At 36.3% G+C, this 17,136-nt stretch overlaps 1 pseudogene; it reads left to right on the top strand.

Annotated features, from left to right (window-relative positions):
* The first annotated feature begins 8,845 nt into the window (after positions 1-8,845).
* Positions 8,846-10,325, top strand: LOC123836892 (elongation factor 1-alpha 1-like; annotated as a pseudogene).
* Positions 10,326-17,136: the final 6,811 nt, after the last annotated feature.

Genomic DNA, 17,136 nt, shown 5'->3' with positions numbered 1-17,136 from the left:
TTTGTCTCCCCCTCTGATTTCCCCCCCTTCATTTTTCCCTTCCTACCATCTTCTTTTTTTAACATATAATGTATTATTTGTTTCAGAGGTACAGGTCCGTGATTCAACAGTCTTACACAATTCACAGTGCTCACCATAGCACATACCCTCCGCAATGTCTATCACCCAGCCACCTCATCCCTCCCACCCCACCCCCCACTCCAGCAACCCTCAGTTTGTTTCCTGAGATTAAGAATTCCTCATATCAGTGAGATCGTATGATACATGTCTTTCTCTGATTGACTTATTTCACTCAGCATAATACCCTCCAGTTCCATCCACATCATTGCAAATGGCAAGATTTCATTCCTTTTGATGGCTGCCTAATATTCCATTGTGTATATATATATATATATATATATATATATATATATATATATATACACAATGAAGATATATATCACATCTTCTTTATCCATTCATCTGTCGATGGACATCTTGGCTCTTTCCACAGTTTGGCTATTGTGGACATTGCTGCTATAAACATTGGGATGCATGTACCCCTTCAGATCACTACATTTGTATCTTTGGGGTAAATACCCAATAGTATTACCCCAATTTTTTGCTGGGTCATATGGTAGCTCTATTTTCAACTTTTTGAGGAACCTCCATACTGTTTTCCAGAGTGGCTGCTCCAGCTTGCATTCCCACCAACAGTGTAGGAGGGTTCCCCTTTCTTACAGGAGGTTTTTATAGTCCAGCTGAGAAGTAGTACAGATTATTTCTGTTATATTGCACTGGCTTGAAATCAGGCACTTGGCCATACCTAACTGTAAGGTAGCTGTGAGCCCAGAAAGACAACATGTAGATTTTGATGAACCCATAACATTATAGTATTCTTTACTACACTGAATGACTAATTATTGTGATTTTTAAAATTGTCTTTTGCATTAGAGTGCTCTATTATTTATAATTAAGGGCCATGAATACCATACTCCATTAAGAACTATGATTTTCTAATTTCCCACATTATGATATTTAGTCTGAAATAAAATGAATAACTTTAATTTTATGCGTGATATAGTAGAACAAAACATGGATCTGAAAATTAAAGATTAAACTTTTATTTGAAATCTGGTACAAGCTGGCTGTTTTATCTTGGGCAATTTATCTTTAAATTTCCTTTTCTTGTTTATACATTGAATGAACTGCACATGGTGAGTGGCTCTCAACATTGACAAAACTTTTATTATCTTTCCTCCCTCCTCCATCATTATTTACAATGTAAGTAATGCTTTATTGGACTGCAATTTTAATTAAAGATACAGATAACTGCCAATATATATCTTCAGACCAGTGTGATTTGCCATTATTATCACAATGACAGACATGACTATTTTGTTAGGATAGATGATGACAGGGTAATTACTTATTCAAGAGGTACTAAATTATATGGCACGGAGTTCATATAGGCAAATTAGTTTCTAGAATTTTTGAGAAATTTTAAGTTAAATAGTGTACATTCTATCAATGATGGTTATCATAATTAAATAATTTTTCCTAATATGATAAAAATATCTAGTTTTGTATTTTGTATTAAGATATGACTATCATGCATCCATTCCTAGGCACACATTGTACATTTCTTTTTTTTTTTTAAAGATTTTATTTATTTATTTGAGAGAGAGAGAATGAGAGAGAGCACATGAGAGGGGGGAGGGTCAGAGGGAGAAGCAGACTCCCTGCTGAGCAGGGAGCCTGATGCGGGACTCGATCCAGGGACTCCAGGATCATGACCTGAGCCGAAGGCAGTCGCCTAACCAACTGAGCCACCCAGGCACCCCACACATTGTACATTTCAACATACGGATCCAAATTTCTTATAAGTAAGAAAGTTTTCTTGGATTGTAGTTTTTAGTGTTTGCCCACTCCATGGTTTTGATTTTCTTCATCAGGACCTCCAATTATACTCATGCTAGGTCTTCTTTGTCCTATGTCTATCTCTCAAATTATTTTTAATCTCTTTACTAAGTTTTTTAAATTCTTTTTTCTTTTTTCTATCTTCTATTTTCTGAACATTGCCTCCTGAGTTGTCTATTTACTCTTATATTACTTTCAATTGAGTCTTCATTTCTAAACCTATTACTTTTATTTCTAATTTTTTTTTATGTGGTCTTTCTGTTCTCATTTCTCATCTTCCTGTTTTTTAGCTGTCACATTTCTGAGTTTTCTTGACTGTGAATTATTTTGTTCTTTAATAGCTTTTGCCATTTAATTAATTCTCTTTTATTTTCTTTGAAAAATTAGGTTACACTAATATGAAAATATGTAACATAATGTATAAAATATGAAAACTCTGCTTTACAGACATATTTTTCTTGTGAGTCTTCATATTATATATTTTTTTCCTTCTCTGTTATTTATGTATTTATTTAATATTATTTATTTTACATATTTACTTAATATGGCAGTGGTCACAATTCTTTTCTGTTGTTGATATTGAAATGATTTGGGGATTTCTATACTTCAAAGAAGAGATTCCTGTGTAGGCGGTAGAAGTAGGTTAAGCCAGATTTTCTAGTATTTGGCTCTTCTTTTGTATCCCTCTATTCTTGTTGTTGGTGCAGAGTATTAATAAATATGGTTTCTCCATATAGCCAAATTTACAGTATTTTCAGTCTTGTGCCCTCCACCATTTGTATCTGAATCTTCTCTTCTTTATCCCCTTAGTTTCTGACCTAAGAAATTTATGTTTATTCCAAGAAATTTTACCTCAGTCCAAGGTTCTGTTTTTTTGTTGGGTATTTCTGATATACCCAAGAAGAGTCTTTTAAAACAAAGACCAAAACAAAAGACAAAGAAGAGCATTACATAATGATAAAGAGGTCAATCCAGCAAAAGGATATCACATTTGTAAACAGTTATGCACCCAACATAGGAACATCTAAATATATAAAGCAAATATTAACAAAAATAAAGGGAGAATTAGACAGCAATAATAGTAGGGAACTTTAATATCCCACTTACATCAATGAATAGATTATCCAAATATAAAATCAATATGGAAACATTGGCTTTAAACAACATATTAGACCCAATGGACTTAATATGTACAGAACATTCAACCAGATGGGAGAATATACATTTTTTCAACTACACATGGAATGTTCTCCAGGAAAGATCACATGTCAGGCCAAAGAACAAGTGTCAAGAAACTCAAGAAGATTGAAATAATATCAAATATGTTTTCCAACCACAATGGTAGGAAACTAAAGATCAATTACAAGAAGAAACTGAAAAAAAAAATACACAAAAATGTGGAGACAGCAACATATTATTAAACAATCAATGGGCCAAAAAAAAAATCAAAGAAGAAATAAAAAATTATTTTCAGACAAATGAAAATGGAGACACAAGCTTCTAAAATCTTTGGGATGCAACAAAAGCAGTCTTAACAGGGAAGTTCAGAGCAATACAGGCTTGACTCAAGAAATAAGAAAAATCTCAAGTAAATAATTTAATCTTATATCTGAGGGAACTAGAAAAAGAAGAACAAACAAAGTCCAAAGTTAGAAGGTAGGAAATAATAAAGATCAGAGTGGAAATAAATAAAATAGACACAATATAAAAGGTCAATGAAATTAAGAGCTGATTCTTTGAAAGGACAAACAAAATTAACAAAATTTTAGCCAGACTCATCAAGGAAAAAAGAGAGATGGCCCAAATAAATAAAGTCAAAAATCAAAGAAGAGAAATTACAGCCAATATTACAGCAATATAAAGGATCATAAGAGAATAAATAGTTACATGCCAACAAATTAGATAACTTAGGAAAAAAGGATAATTTCCTAGAAGTGTGTAATCTTCCAAGATGGAAATCATGAAGAATTAGAAAATCTCAATAAACCAATTACTAGTGATGAAATTGAATCAGTAATCAGAAAGTCCCAACAAACAGAAGTCCACTTTTGGATGACTTCAGAGGTGAATTCTACCATACATTTAAAAAGGAGTTAATATCTACCCTCCTCAAATTATCCCAAAAAATTGAAGATGAGAGAACACTTCTGAACTTATTTTATGAGGTCAGCAACACCCTGATACCAAGACCAGACAAAGACACTACAAAAAAGGAAAATTCCAGATCAATATCCCTGATGAACAGAGAATCAAAAATCTTCAACAAAATACTAGCAAACCAAATTGAACAACACATTAAAAAGATCATATACCATGACCAAGTGGAATCCATTCTAGGGATTCAAAAATCATTTGACATCACAAATCAATCAACATGATACACCCCATTAACAAAGTAAAGGATAAAATTCTTATGATCATCTCAATAGAGGTAGAAAAAGCATTTGACAAAATTCAACATCTGTTTATGATTTGAAGTCCAAAAAAGTCAAGAGAGGGAACACACCTCAAAATAATAAAGGTCATATATGACAAACCCACAGCTTAATGTTGAAAAGCTGAAAGTGTTTCCTCTAGGATTAGGAATGAGGTGAGGATGCCCACTATTGCTGCTTTTATTCAACATAGTATTGGAAGTCCATATACATACAAGGGAATATTGGTCATAATAAAGAATGGAATCTTGCCATCTGTGACAACATGGATGGAATTAAATTGTATTATGCTAAGTGAAATAAGTATGACAGAGAAAGATAAATATTTTATGACTTACTTATATGTGGAATCTAAAAACCAAAACAAATGAAAAACAAAAAAAACAAAAAAAAAACAAAACCCAAAACAGAAAGAGACTCATAGATACAGAAAACAATCTAGTGCTTGCCAAAGGGGATGTGGGTGTGGACAGATAAAACAGGTGAAGGAGATTAAGAGCTACAAACTTCCAGTTATAAAATAAATAAATAGCAGGGATGTAATTTACAGCATAGGGAATAAAGTCAATAATATTTGAATAATTTTGCATAGTGACAGGGTACCTAGAACTATTGTGATGATCATTTCATAATGTATAAAAATATTAAATGACTATGTTGTATACCTGAAACTAACAATATTGTATGTCAATTATAATTCAATAAAATACTAGTTAGAAATGTCTGACACTTTCTGCTCAAATTTATTTACTTCTAGTTTATACACTGATTAGTAATTAGAGCAAAACTTTGTGCTCAGATTCACTCCACTATATAATTCATTGATTATTTAAACGATTTCTGAGCTAATGAGCTTCACCAATTATTGGCCTGGTGCTGGGTATGTAAAGACAATAAAATTTATTTTTGTGTTTGAAGACCCTACAGTCTTATTGAAAAGATAGGCATCACACTTGCAACTTTCAATGGTATCAGCTTTAACAGAGTTATAAAATAAAATGGAACTGAAGTTAAAAGGATAAAATAACTACATGAAGGGTTCATGAAAGCCTTCTTAGAAGAGATGATACTTGAATTGAGTCTTAAAAGGTGAGTAGGTATTTCCAGGTGGTGAATGTAAGAAAGGACCTTCCAGAAGAGATAGTATGCTTATTATTGTGGTAGGTATTATTGTGCTTAGAAAGTGGTGGTGACTTTAGTAAAACTGGAATTTAGAGTTGTGTTGGTGACTCAAACAAAGGGGACAAGAGTTTAGATGGCATTAGCAAAGGAATACAAGGCCAGAAGTATGGTGGAAGGGCCTTTGGAGCTAAAATAAGAAATGTGGTCTAATGCTATAAGCAATAGGAGCCAAGAAAGGTTTTAAAGTAAGCAAATGACATGATTAGATTTAATTATTAGGATAAAAGCCAGTGTCAGTCAACACCTACCAGGTTGAACAGGGGGTTCTGAGACAGGAAGTGGTTCTAAGAACCTAGATAAAGGGTGATAAAGTTCAGAGTTAAGCACAAAGGATGGAGCAGAGCTTGGACTTTGTATTTCTAGCTATTTCTATTACAGATCCCAAAATAAAAGGCATGTTCAGACTTTAAAATGTTTTTAGAAGGAAACATAAAGTAAAATAATAACGTGTGAACTTCATACCAAGATTAAATCCTTTCAATTGGATTTTAGTATTTACCAAAAGAGCATATATTGAATGGTCTCAACTTTTGGTCTGCCAAGTTCTTTTTATGTGATAAGAGTATTCAAGAAAGAAGAATCTTTTTTTTCCCAAAAAGAGTGATAATGTCCACTTTAACACTTCCCTAAATATCTCCAACATGAGACAATTGGCATAGACATATCCAGATCTTCTAGAGCTGTCAGTGCTTTTGATGTAAGGCAAAAGCAGTCCAATGAAGAAGTATGTCTGTTCCCATAGTGCTCGCCAAAGTCAAGTCTCAGAGCACAAGTTACTGTTATCTCTTTCATGGGTTTTAAGTGTTCAAGAATATGATTATAAAAAAGAAAAACAAGCTCTCTGGTAAACCACATTTATAACCTCTTGGACTGCAAAGTTCACAGCAAGTGTCTTTCTCTTTTGAAGTCAGTGTATTTCTTGAGAACCAGAAGTGTGCGAGGCACAAGCCTGTGGAAGATAGGAAGGAGGGTAAGAAAGCATGTGAGGAGTTCTGAGCCTGGGGCTCATGGCTCGGCAGGGTACATGGATCTTCAAGACTATAGGCAGGCTACAGAAGGCCTTCCAACTCTCTGAAATCATGGGAATGATGATGGTGGATGTATGGATTTTTCTGGGGAAAGTGTTAATTGCTTTCATCAGATTCTGCAGCTTTAAAGAGCTGACATTTGAAGGTTTGACTGGACACAATGACAATATATATCAGTATATGATATGAACAAAAAGAGTGGTTCAAAAAATAAGGTTTTCCTACTTCAGAAGATAGCCATACAATGTTGGGCACGTTTGCCTCTTTGAGCTTCAGGTTTTTTTCCATTACCATGTCCTAGGTTTATTGTGATAATTTTTATAGAACAGTTTGCACAATGCTTGGAAAATGTTTTAATTGCATATTTATGACAAATGTAGATACGACATTTGTTATGCATGTGTATGCATAGTGGCTATAAATATAAAACTTAAGCTTAGTGAATTGTTGAGGATCAGTCATATTTCATTTATGATCATCTCTTGGAAGCTGAAGAAAGAAGATCAAGTAGCAAGAATGTTTATGTTCTGCAAGTACTATTTTTAAGAGGGCAAATGTTAGGTTCTGGTGTTAATCACCTATTGCCATGCCATAAATGAAGAGTTTGAGTCAATGACAATCCCCAGTGGCAACCTTTGGAGTGAATGAGTCAAACTGACATGACATGATAAATTAACTAATTTTTGGGAGAATGTACAACCAATAAGGATCAGGCCCTACTTCTGATGATGAGGATTGTAAGAACATTCTTTAAGAAAATCGAACCCTGGTCAAACGAGGGTTGCTTCTTTTCATATCTTGCTTGTTTGGTGATCCTGGGAGACTCAACTTGATTATTCAACTTCTCCCAACACAAGTAATTGAAATGTGGGGCAGATGGAGCCCTGCATTAGCAAGCCAGAATCAGAGGGTTTGGTCACTACATGACCTCCTTCACCAACACACCAATCCAAGGAAGGAGGTCAGGCTGCACAAGAATCTTGCTTTAGGACCCAGGCAATTTCTTTGTCCACTGCCCTCCACTGATTAGGCCTCTGGCTCAAGACCATGAGTTTTGAAGACTTAATTTAATTGGAGGACCATGACGGGTGTCTATTCTTTCTCCTGGTCTACCTGATCCCTCCATTATTTCCCTGGCTAGCTTACAGGCTACCTAGAAAACTTCATGTCCCTTTTATTTGATTCCCTTGTATTGATGTATGTATATCCTCTCAGACAGGCTTTCCCTTGGACAGAAAAATATTTTGGTAAACCAAAACAAAACAACTTACCCACAAGACAAAGTGATTACTAGTTGGAGATCTGGTTGGAAGATATTAGCCAGCTGTGAAGCAGAAACACATTTTTCTCCATGTTTTTTCATAATAGTATTCATAGTCATATGTAAGTTGGATGGCATGTGGTTAGAGCTGTAAGGAGAGAAAGTGTGCTGTAAGAGAGAGAGCATGGGGCTGTGCAGCAAGGCAGGCTGCGGTTGAGAGCCAGGCCACGGGTTACTAGCTATATCATGGTAGACCATTTACTTCTTAGAAATGTCCTGTCAGTGAAATGTGAATGATAATGTCTGAAAGAGGAATTTTAAGGATTAAAGGTAAAGTGCTTGGCACCACTGAATACTGAGTAAATTAGAAGTATTTTATTGTTTTGTTAATGTTCAATTCTTACTCTACCTTAAAGAAACTTTATATCAAGTACTTTATTTTTATGTATGCAGTCCATGTTTGTTAATCACGTGCTATGTGCATAGTGGTAAGTGCTGGGAAACAAGGGAGTAAAGCAGAATCCACACATTCAAAGACATAATAATCTACCCATCTTGGGGTATTTGTGTGCATGTCCAAAGAGTAGAGCATTATGATTCTTTGTCTTGTTGAAAATTTTATCTAAACAAAATGAAATCAGTGAGTTGGTATTTTCACTGTGTCTGTATAACATAAAAATATGCATATAGCTCATATTTAGGGATGCAGAATATGGGACTTCTAAGGAGCTGAATATTGAGCCCTGAATTACACCAGGGGCACAAAAATGATGAGCCATGTTTGTGTGGCTAGTTTCCTCACGGTATGCTCCTTCACTGTCCCAACAATAACTTAACATTTGTCACATTGGATTCTATCTGAAGTCAACCTGACTTGAGTTTTAGATCCAGGGTCTTCCTTTTCATTCATTTCTTCTCAGAATACCAAGCTCCCCAAATAGATTTACAAGTTTTTAAAAAGATATAATCTATTTTTTTTTACAACAGGTTCGCCACCAGAACACTGGTGTCATAAAAGCCACCACTAAACCTAAACCAAAATGGGAAAGGAGACGATTCATATCAACATTGCTGTCATGGATGCGTAGATTAGGGCAAGTTTACCACTCCTGCTCATCTGATCTACAAACGTGGTGGGAGTGACAAAAGAACAATTGGAAAACTTGAGAAGGAGGTTGCTGAGATGGGAAAGGGCCCCTTCAAGTATGTCTGGGTTTTGGATAAACTTAAAGCTGAATGTGGACATGATATCACCATTGATATCTCCCTGTGGAAATTCAAGACCAGCAAGTACTATGCGACCATCGCTGATGCCCCCATCGTTGACGCCCTAGGACACAGAGACTCCATCAGAAACATGATTACTGGCACATCTCAGGCTGACTATGGTGCCCTGATTGTCACTGCTAGTGTTGGTGAATTTGAAGCAGGTATCTTCAAGAATGGGCAGTCCTACGAGCAAGTCCTTCTGGCTTACACACTGGGTGTGAAACAACTAATCATCGGTGTTCACAAAATGGATTCCACTGAGCCACCCTACAGCCAGAAGACATATGAGGAACTGAGTAAGGAAGTCAACACCTACATTAAGGAAATTAGCTACAATCCTGAGACAGTGGCATTTGTGCCAGTTCCTGGTTGGAACGGTGACAACATACATGCTGGAGCCAAGTGCTAACATGCCTTGGTTCAAGGGTGGAAAGTCACCTATAAAAATGGTAATTCCTGGAGAACGATGCTGCTTGAAACCCCAGATTGCATCCTGCCACCAACTCGTCTGACTGACAAGCCCTTGCGTCTGTGCCTCCAGGACATCTACAAAATTCGTCATATTGGTACTGTTCCTGTGGGCTGAGTGCAGACTGTTTTTTTTTTGTTTTTTGTTTTTTTTGGTCTGTTTGTTTTTAAGATTTATCGATTTATTTTAGGGAGGAGGGGCAGAAGGAGAGGGAGAGAGAATTCTAAGCAGACTCCATGTTGAGCATGGAGCCCCATGTGGGGCTTGATCTCACGCCCCTAACATCACAACCTGAGCTGAAACCAAGAGCCAGATGCTCAACGGACTGTGCCAACCAGGCATCCCAGAGATTGGTGTTCTTAAACCAGGCATGGTGGTCACTTTTGCTCCAGTCAATGTTATAACTAAAGTAAAATCTGCTGAAACGCACCATGAAGCTTTGAGTGAGGCTATTCCTGGGGACAGTGTGGGCTTCAATGTCAAGAACATATCTGTCAAAGATGTTCGTCATGGTACTGTGGCTGGTGACAGTGAAAATGACCCGCCAACAGAAGCCCCGGGCTTCACAGCTCAGGTGCTTATCCTGAACCGTCCAGCCAAATCAGTGCTGGATATGCACCTGTGCTGGATTGTCACACAGCTCACATTGTTGCACGTTTGCTGAGTTGAAGGAGAAGATTGACCACAGTTCTGGAAAAAAGCTGGAAGGTGGCCCCACGTTCCTGAAATCTGGTGATGCTGCCCTCACTGATATGGTTCCTGGCAAGCCTATGTGTGTTTAGAGCTTCTCTGACTATCCTCCTCAGGGCCATTTTGCTGTTTGTGACAGGAGACAGACTGTTTCTGTGGGTGTCATCAAAGTGGTGGACAAGAAGGCAGTTGGAGCTGGCAAGATCACCAGGTCTGCCCAGAAAGCTCAGAGGCTCTGAGACCTGCCACCCAGTCTTAATCAGTGGTGGAAGAATGGTCTCAAAGCTGTTTGTATCAATTTGCCATTTAGGTTTAATAGTAAAAGACTGGTTAATAATAACAATACATTGTAAAACCTTTAGAAGGAAAAGAGAACGTTTGTGGACCATTTGTTGTGTGTGTGTGTGTGTGGCAGTTTTAAGCTATTAATTTTTTTAAAAAAATTATTTATTTGTCAGAGAGAGTGTGTACACAAGGAATGGCAGGCAGAGGGAGAAGCAGTCTTCCTGCTGAGCAAGGAGCCCGATGCGGGACTCCATCCCAGGACCCTGGGATCATGACCTGAGCCAAAGGCAGACGCTTAACCGACTGAACCACCCAGGTGTCCCATTAAGTTACTAATTTTTAAAATCAATACTTTTTTTTTTTTAAAGATTTTATTTATTTATTTGACAGAGAGAGACACAGCAAGAGAGGGAACACAAGCAGGGGGAGTTGGAGAGGGAGAAGCAGGCTTCCCGTGGGGCAAGGAGCCCGATGGGCTCGATCCCGGGACCCTGGGATCATGACCTGAGCCGAAGGCAGACACTTAATGACTGAGCCACCCAGGCGCCCCTAAAATCAATACTTTTTAATTGAAACAACTTTACCAAAAATCTGTCACATAATTTTGAGACCCATTAAAACAAAAGCTTAATGAGAAAAAAAATTTAAAATGTAAAAGATATAATCGAATTTTGCTCTGGATCACTGTTTCATTGTTTTTGTTGTTGTTTTTTCCAATGTCCAAGAAACTTTTTAATACCTACTTGACAAAATAAGCAAGTAATCATCTATTTTGGGGATGGAAAAAGAGGAGGTGGGAATGAATGTCTGGCCTAACCTCCTGTTATTTAGGCATGGAAATGATTCATTTAGTGATTCTGCCACAATCATAAAACAGCTTTTGCATTGTCTTGGTTTCCCCATGTGTTTTGAAAGAGAATAGTGTACTTAAATCTTGTTTTAATTCTTGGGAATTAAGTGTATATTTGGGGAGGGTGGAAAAGAGGCATTATTGAAAGGAAAATGTTTCTAATATAACTTGGAAGACAACACAGAAAAAAAAGAAAATGAATCAATAATTTTATTTTAGAATTGGAAGGGATTTTAAAGCTCATCTTCCCTCTGTATAGATGGATGAAATGAGTTTAAGTATCTTGTCCATGGAATATCATGCAAACTAAGATGTCCTGACTTCTAGAATAGGGTTTTGCTCTCCTCTAAGTGTTATTATGGGATTACAGTGCAGAATGGTCTAATAAATATCATCATGTTGCCATTACTGCTTCTGAGAACTGGTTGTATGTACAAAGTTTAAGTAATACCCGATAATGAAAATCCTAGTGCCCTAAAGTAACTGTTTAATGATGATGCCTTTGCTCTCTTCAGACCAATGAAATAACACACATTTCTAGCTCCATTTAATAAAAGGTCTCCTTGAGGGCACTAAATCCTGCTTTTCTGGAAAAGCTCATCCACCTCACATGGGTAAACAATTCGCTTCTTCACAAATTTTGTTTACTCACAATCCATAAACAGAATAAATCCTGCTTTGTGTTATTGCTGTTATCACAAAATTAGAGTTTACTGGAATGAATGGTGGTAGACTGTTGCTAACACAGGTATGCATTCTACACAGCTTTCTACAAAGGAAGAACAGGTTAACCAAACATGTTAGGTTTATGGTTAAATGACTGTAATTATTTAATTGTGATTACTCTGAATACTTCTGTAGTGATGGAAAGCTAGTAGTCATCATGGATGGTTTAAAAATAAAGAAACCCATTTCATAGTTCATAGGTAAATGTTTCTGAGTTTTAAAAAATTTTATTAGCTAGAAAAATTTGCATTGGCTTCACCTATATTCACCCAAACTATATTCTTTCTACCTTTACTTCATTACCTTCCTCAGCATATTGACCTTTAATTCCTCCAGAGACCTAATTTCAAGGTAAATTATATGAAAGTAATTTTTTAAAAAGATTTATTTATTTATTTTCAGAGACAGAGAGTGAGCAGGAGGAGGGGCAGAGGGAGAGAATCTTTCATACAGATTCCCCACTGAGCATGGATCCCACAACCCATGAGAACGTGACCTGAGCTGAAACCAAGAAGAGTTGGACACTTAACCGACTGAGCCACCCAGGTGCTCCTATATGAAAGTAAATTTTGAAAAGAACTAGTCAAGACCCAGATTTTTCAAACAAAACTTTCTTATTACTGTAGTTAAGGCCAGTTAGATTAGTGATTCTATTTTTAAATTATATTTATAATTAAAGTTGTTTGGATTTTATTCTTTTGGGGGGCTTGCTTTCTTTTCCTTCCTTCATTCCTTTCATCCTTCGTTCTTCTTTCTTCTTTTTTTCAATCACAATATGCATGAAGAAGAAATAATAAGAGATGACCATTTACATTACAGTGGCTTCACTCTGGACAATTCTCTCCTCCCTACCTATGCCCTAACCAAAAACTGCAGATGAAAGAAAATTTCCAACTGTATGTAAAATTTTGGGAATATTGCAACATATTGATGGATCCTATATAATTTTGAAGCATTAGCTCTTTATTAAGACCAGTTTATTAAGATTTTCCTAGTATTAGGTCATACTCACAAGAGCAGATCTGCTTTTAATGATACTACTAATATATATAATATATGCAAGGTATAGCTGTATCCAATCATCACACTGTGCATCAGAAACACAACATAGACAACTCATTTCCGTCTTCTCTGGGCCTTAGTCCCCTTATCTGTAAAGGGATGGAAGAGGGAGTGAAAGGCTTCTAAGGTTAGTTCCTGCACAAACTTTTTATGAACCTATTTTTTTTAAAGATTTATTGATCATTTTAGAGAGAGAGAGAGAGAGCACGTAGTGGGAGAGGCCGAGGGAGAGGGAGAGAATCTCAAGCAGACTCTGTGCTAAGCACGGAGCCCAACGTGGGGCTCCATCTCATGACCCTGAGATCATGACCTGAGCCTCCGGGATGCTCAACTGACTGAGCCAGCCAGGCACCCCTTACGAACACTTTCTCAACACATGAACTTTCCAGCAATCCTGACAGTGAAGAACACTGTTACCAGATGATTCACAAGGGAAATACTTTTTTTGTGGTTTAGAATTTAAATCTAAAAATGTTGATGAAGTACATCCAGGGAGCTTTAGGTTAACTTAAGAAAATTATGGCTGGATCTGCCATTTCCTAGGTTAAACACTTAAACAGGCAATCCATTGTAAGTTATTTATTTCATGAAATGCCTTAATCCTTAAAGAGCACAACAGAATCAGAATATCCTTCTAATATTACTTTTCACAATTTAAAAACTTTGATTATGACTAGCCTTGTTCTTGTCTCTTAAGATGAAAGAGCCTTATTTTTCAAATGCCCTCACTACACTGCACTCTTGCCATCACAAATGGGGTACATTTTGGGGAGTTTCTATGGCCCTCCTCCAACTTCATCATGGCCCTCTCATACAGTTATGTAAGAAATTGTTAGGTTAATTTCCAGGGCTGGAGAAATGATGATTCTGTACATTTTGAGTTTTATTAAATAAAATTTTTGCTGGTCCTCCTATTCTTTTTAATTTTTATTAATTTTTTTTTTTTTTTTGGTGGCAGATGTAGTACATTGGGGTGCTGGAGGACATAGAAGAAAAGCGTCATGTAGAAATACATACTCAAACTAGAGTGACAGGACTTAAAAAACAAATAGAATTCAATCCCTTTATAGTTCTATTGTTTTACAGCCGATAAAACTTTTCATTTCCCCTTATTTCTGATCAGCTCTCTTACAGCTTCCCTGACACCACGCCTTCCTTGTCAACTCTTCCCTAAGACTGACTAGCCTCTGCTTTTCTATCTCCATGTCAAATACAAAGAATTTCCAGCCTCTATTTTTTTTTTCTTATCAGTGAAAATTCAAATCAGACATTGTCACAGCGGTTTGGATGCTTATTTTTCTAAGCTCCTCTAAAACCCATGAAGGCAGAATTTGTTTCTTTTTTTCTGCCTTCTTCTTTGTACCCTTAATCCTAGCAAAGTGCCTGGCATGTAGCAGGAAATCAGGGCTGGACTAGTAAATACTTGCATCAAGAAACACTGTGTGCCCTGAACACCACCTGCCCATGACTTCTTCACGGTCAGGATTGCTGGAAAGCTCGAGTGCTAAGAATAGGTTCAGAAAAAGTTTGTGCAGGAAAGAACCTGAGGAATCATTCATTACATCTTCTTATGGCCATTTACAGATGAGGAAGATGAAAATGAGTTGTCTCTTTCGTGTTCCTGATTTGTACATTTTAAAATAGAAAAAAACAGTAATATTAACATATAAAAATAATATTCACAAAAGAGCCAGATGATATAATTTCTCATATTTTCCCCAGCTTCACTGAAGCATGATTGACAAATAAAACCTGTATATATATCTGTATCTATATCTATAAGCTATCTATCATTATCTATCATCTATCATCTATCTATTTATCTATCATCTATCTATCATCTATCATCTATCTAATCCATCAACTATCAGTAGATAGAGAGTGCCCAATGTGATGATTTTATATGTCTATTCATTGTGAAATGATGACCATAATCAAGCTCATTAACACATTCATCATCTCATATCATTGAGCACCAACCATATGGCTACTTGGGAATCAGAACATTTTGTCTTGTATTTTTTTTTTCTTTTTTTTCTTTTATGTTATGTTAGTCACCATACAATACGTCATTAGTTTTTGATGTAGTGATCCACGATTCATTGCATTTTGCCTTTTAATCGCTTTGATGTGATATCTACTGGCTTGTCTCTGAGTGCTTAGGGTTGGGTTGGCTCACAGATGGGAGTTATGGTATAGCAGGGGCTGTGGTGACAGAGATGGAGAAGACTGCATAGAGAGCCTTGAGCAACAGGGCCAGTGGAAGCAGAGGTCTTCACCTTTATGATCATCCCCAACCGGGTGGATCTGATGGGAGATCTAACCTGGAGAAACCGAAAAGGTGGATCCTTGCAGGCTTGAGGTGTAGGGACAGTTTCTCCTTTTCTCTTCTGATCTGATACTAGGATATTAAATTAGGATGGAAATAAGAGAATACCAGAATATTCAAGAAATCTGGCCAGAAATAGGCCCAATAGGTTGTGTATTCTGTCCATAGGAGTCTTCGTGTTGCCCTTCTGAGGTAACAGACTTGTGCTTGACATGTCAGCCTATGAGTCTAGACTAGGAAGAATCATCACCAAATTTTGCTAGTTTGAGGAGTAGGAGTAATAGTGGGTCTCTCACGGCTCAGTAATTTGGACTCTGAGAGACTCATGATGGAAGGTGAAGCTGCCTGAGTATCCACAGTACATATCTATACATGTATATGAATCTATACATATGCAAAAATATACACTGTGCTGGTTTGTGAATATTCTTTCTATTCTTACTGTTGGGATTAGAGATAGAAATATTAAAATGAAGATAAATTGAATTAAGATTTCCAAATTCTCTGGGAAAAGTTAATTTGTAACATGTTAAAAACAGATATTCAAATAAGATTCTAGAATACCTTCCCTAGAACTAAAAACAAAACAAAACAACACCCAAAACTGATCCCTAACAAATTCTTTTGAAACAGGTGTTTTTGTCAAATAGTAAATCTATAACCAAGTATTTCAATGTATGAAGATTCAGAAAATGTACATATATTCTAAGAATTTTTAAAAAATTTGATTTGGTTCTCTCACTACTCAGTTTTTGTTTTTGGCTACCATTTTATTCAGCAAATATATTCCAGAGTAATATAAAATATGTCCAGTTAGTTCATGAGTTTCTTGAAGCAGTTGGTGTCTAAATAACTATATTCTTGGAAGAACTAACTTCCTGTTTTAAAAGAAAATAACTAAAAAGGTCTTATAAGGAAGGCTCATAAGTCTTCTTGGAAATCAAGTGTTTCTTACGAAACATTTTGATGTGTTTAGTACAGAGGAATTAGGAACATATGGGTTACATTTTCCTTAAAATGCACATGGTTTTTAAAAATTAAAGGATAATGTTCTTGGCAAAATAGGTTTTGCCAAACCCAAACTGCTTAAAAAATTGTTCAAGATGCTCAGCAAGGCCAAAGGGCCCCAGGCTTCCACAGTCCTAATAATAGAATCAATCAGGAAAACCAGAATGAAGTCACTAAACTCATCTTAACAATCTCTTGAAAAAAAAAACCAACAAAAATAAATCTCAATGTAGTAACAATCACAAGCAATTAGAATATAATAACTTTTATGCTCATACTGAATAAAACCCCAAGCTGGTAGTTAAAATCGTGCTAGGAATTCTGGAAAGTTGGCAGGGTACTTTGCTTGACTGAAATAATTGATTACATCTATAAAAATGGCGAAGACACTAGAAGGGATTGCACAGATAAAGCACTTACCAGAAAAAATTTAAGAATTTTACTGTGGTTGCTTAAGGAATAGAGGTTTATGTGATTGTTTAAAACCCACACATTCTTTACTAAAAAGATGTATGCAGAGACAATGACCACAAAAATTTCATTAACCTGGTATTGAGCACTACTTGTCTTATCTGGAAAAGAGTCTATTAAAGCACTCAGTGATGTTCCCAGGGATGATGGGATGAAACAGTCCAGGACATCA

Source organism: Mirounga angustirostris, unplaced genomic scaffold (assembly GCF_029215605.1).
Source record: "Mirounga angustirostris isolate CCGP_5_RB_7025 unplaced genomic scaffold, mMirAng1.0.hap1 SCAF_8, whole genome shotgun sequence".
In the NCBI taxonomy this organism is placed as follows: domain Eukaryota; kingdom Metazoa; phylum Chordata; class Mammalia; order Carnivora; family Phocidae; genus Mirounga; species Mirounga angustirostris.
The sequence above is the reverse complement of the archived record's forward strand: the minus strand, read 5'-3'. Positions and strand labels throughout refer to the sequence as shown.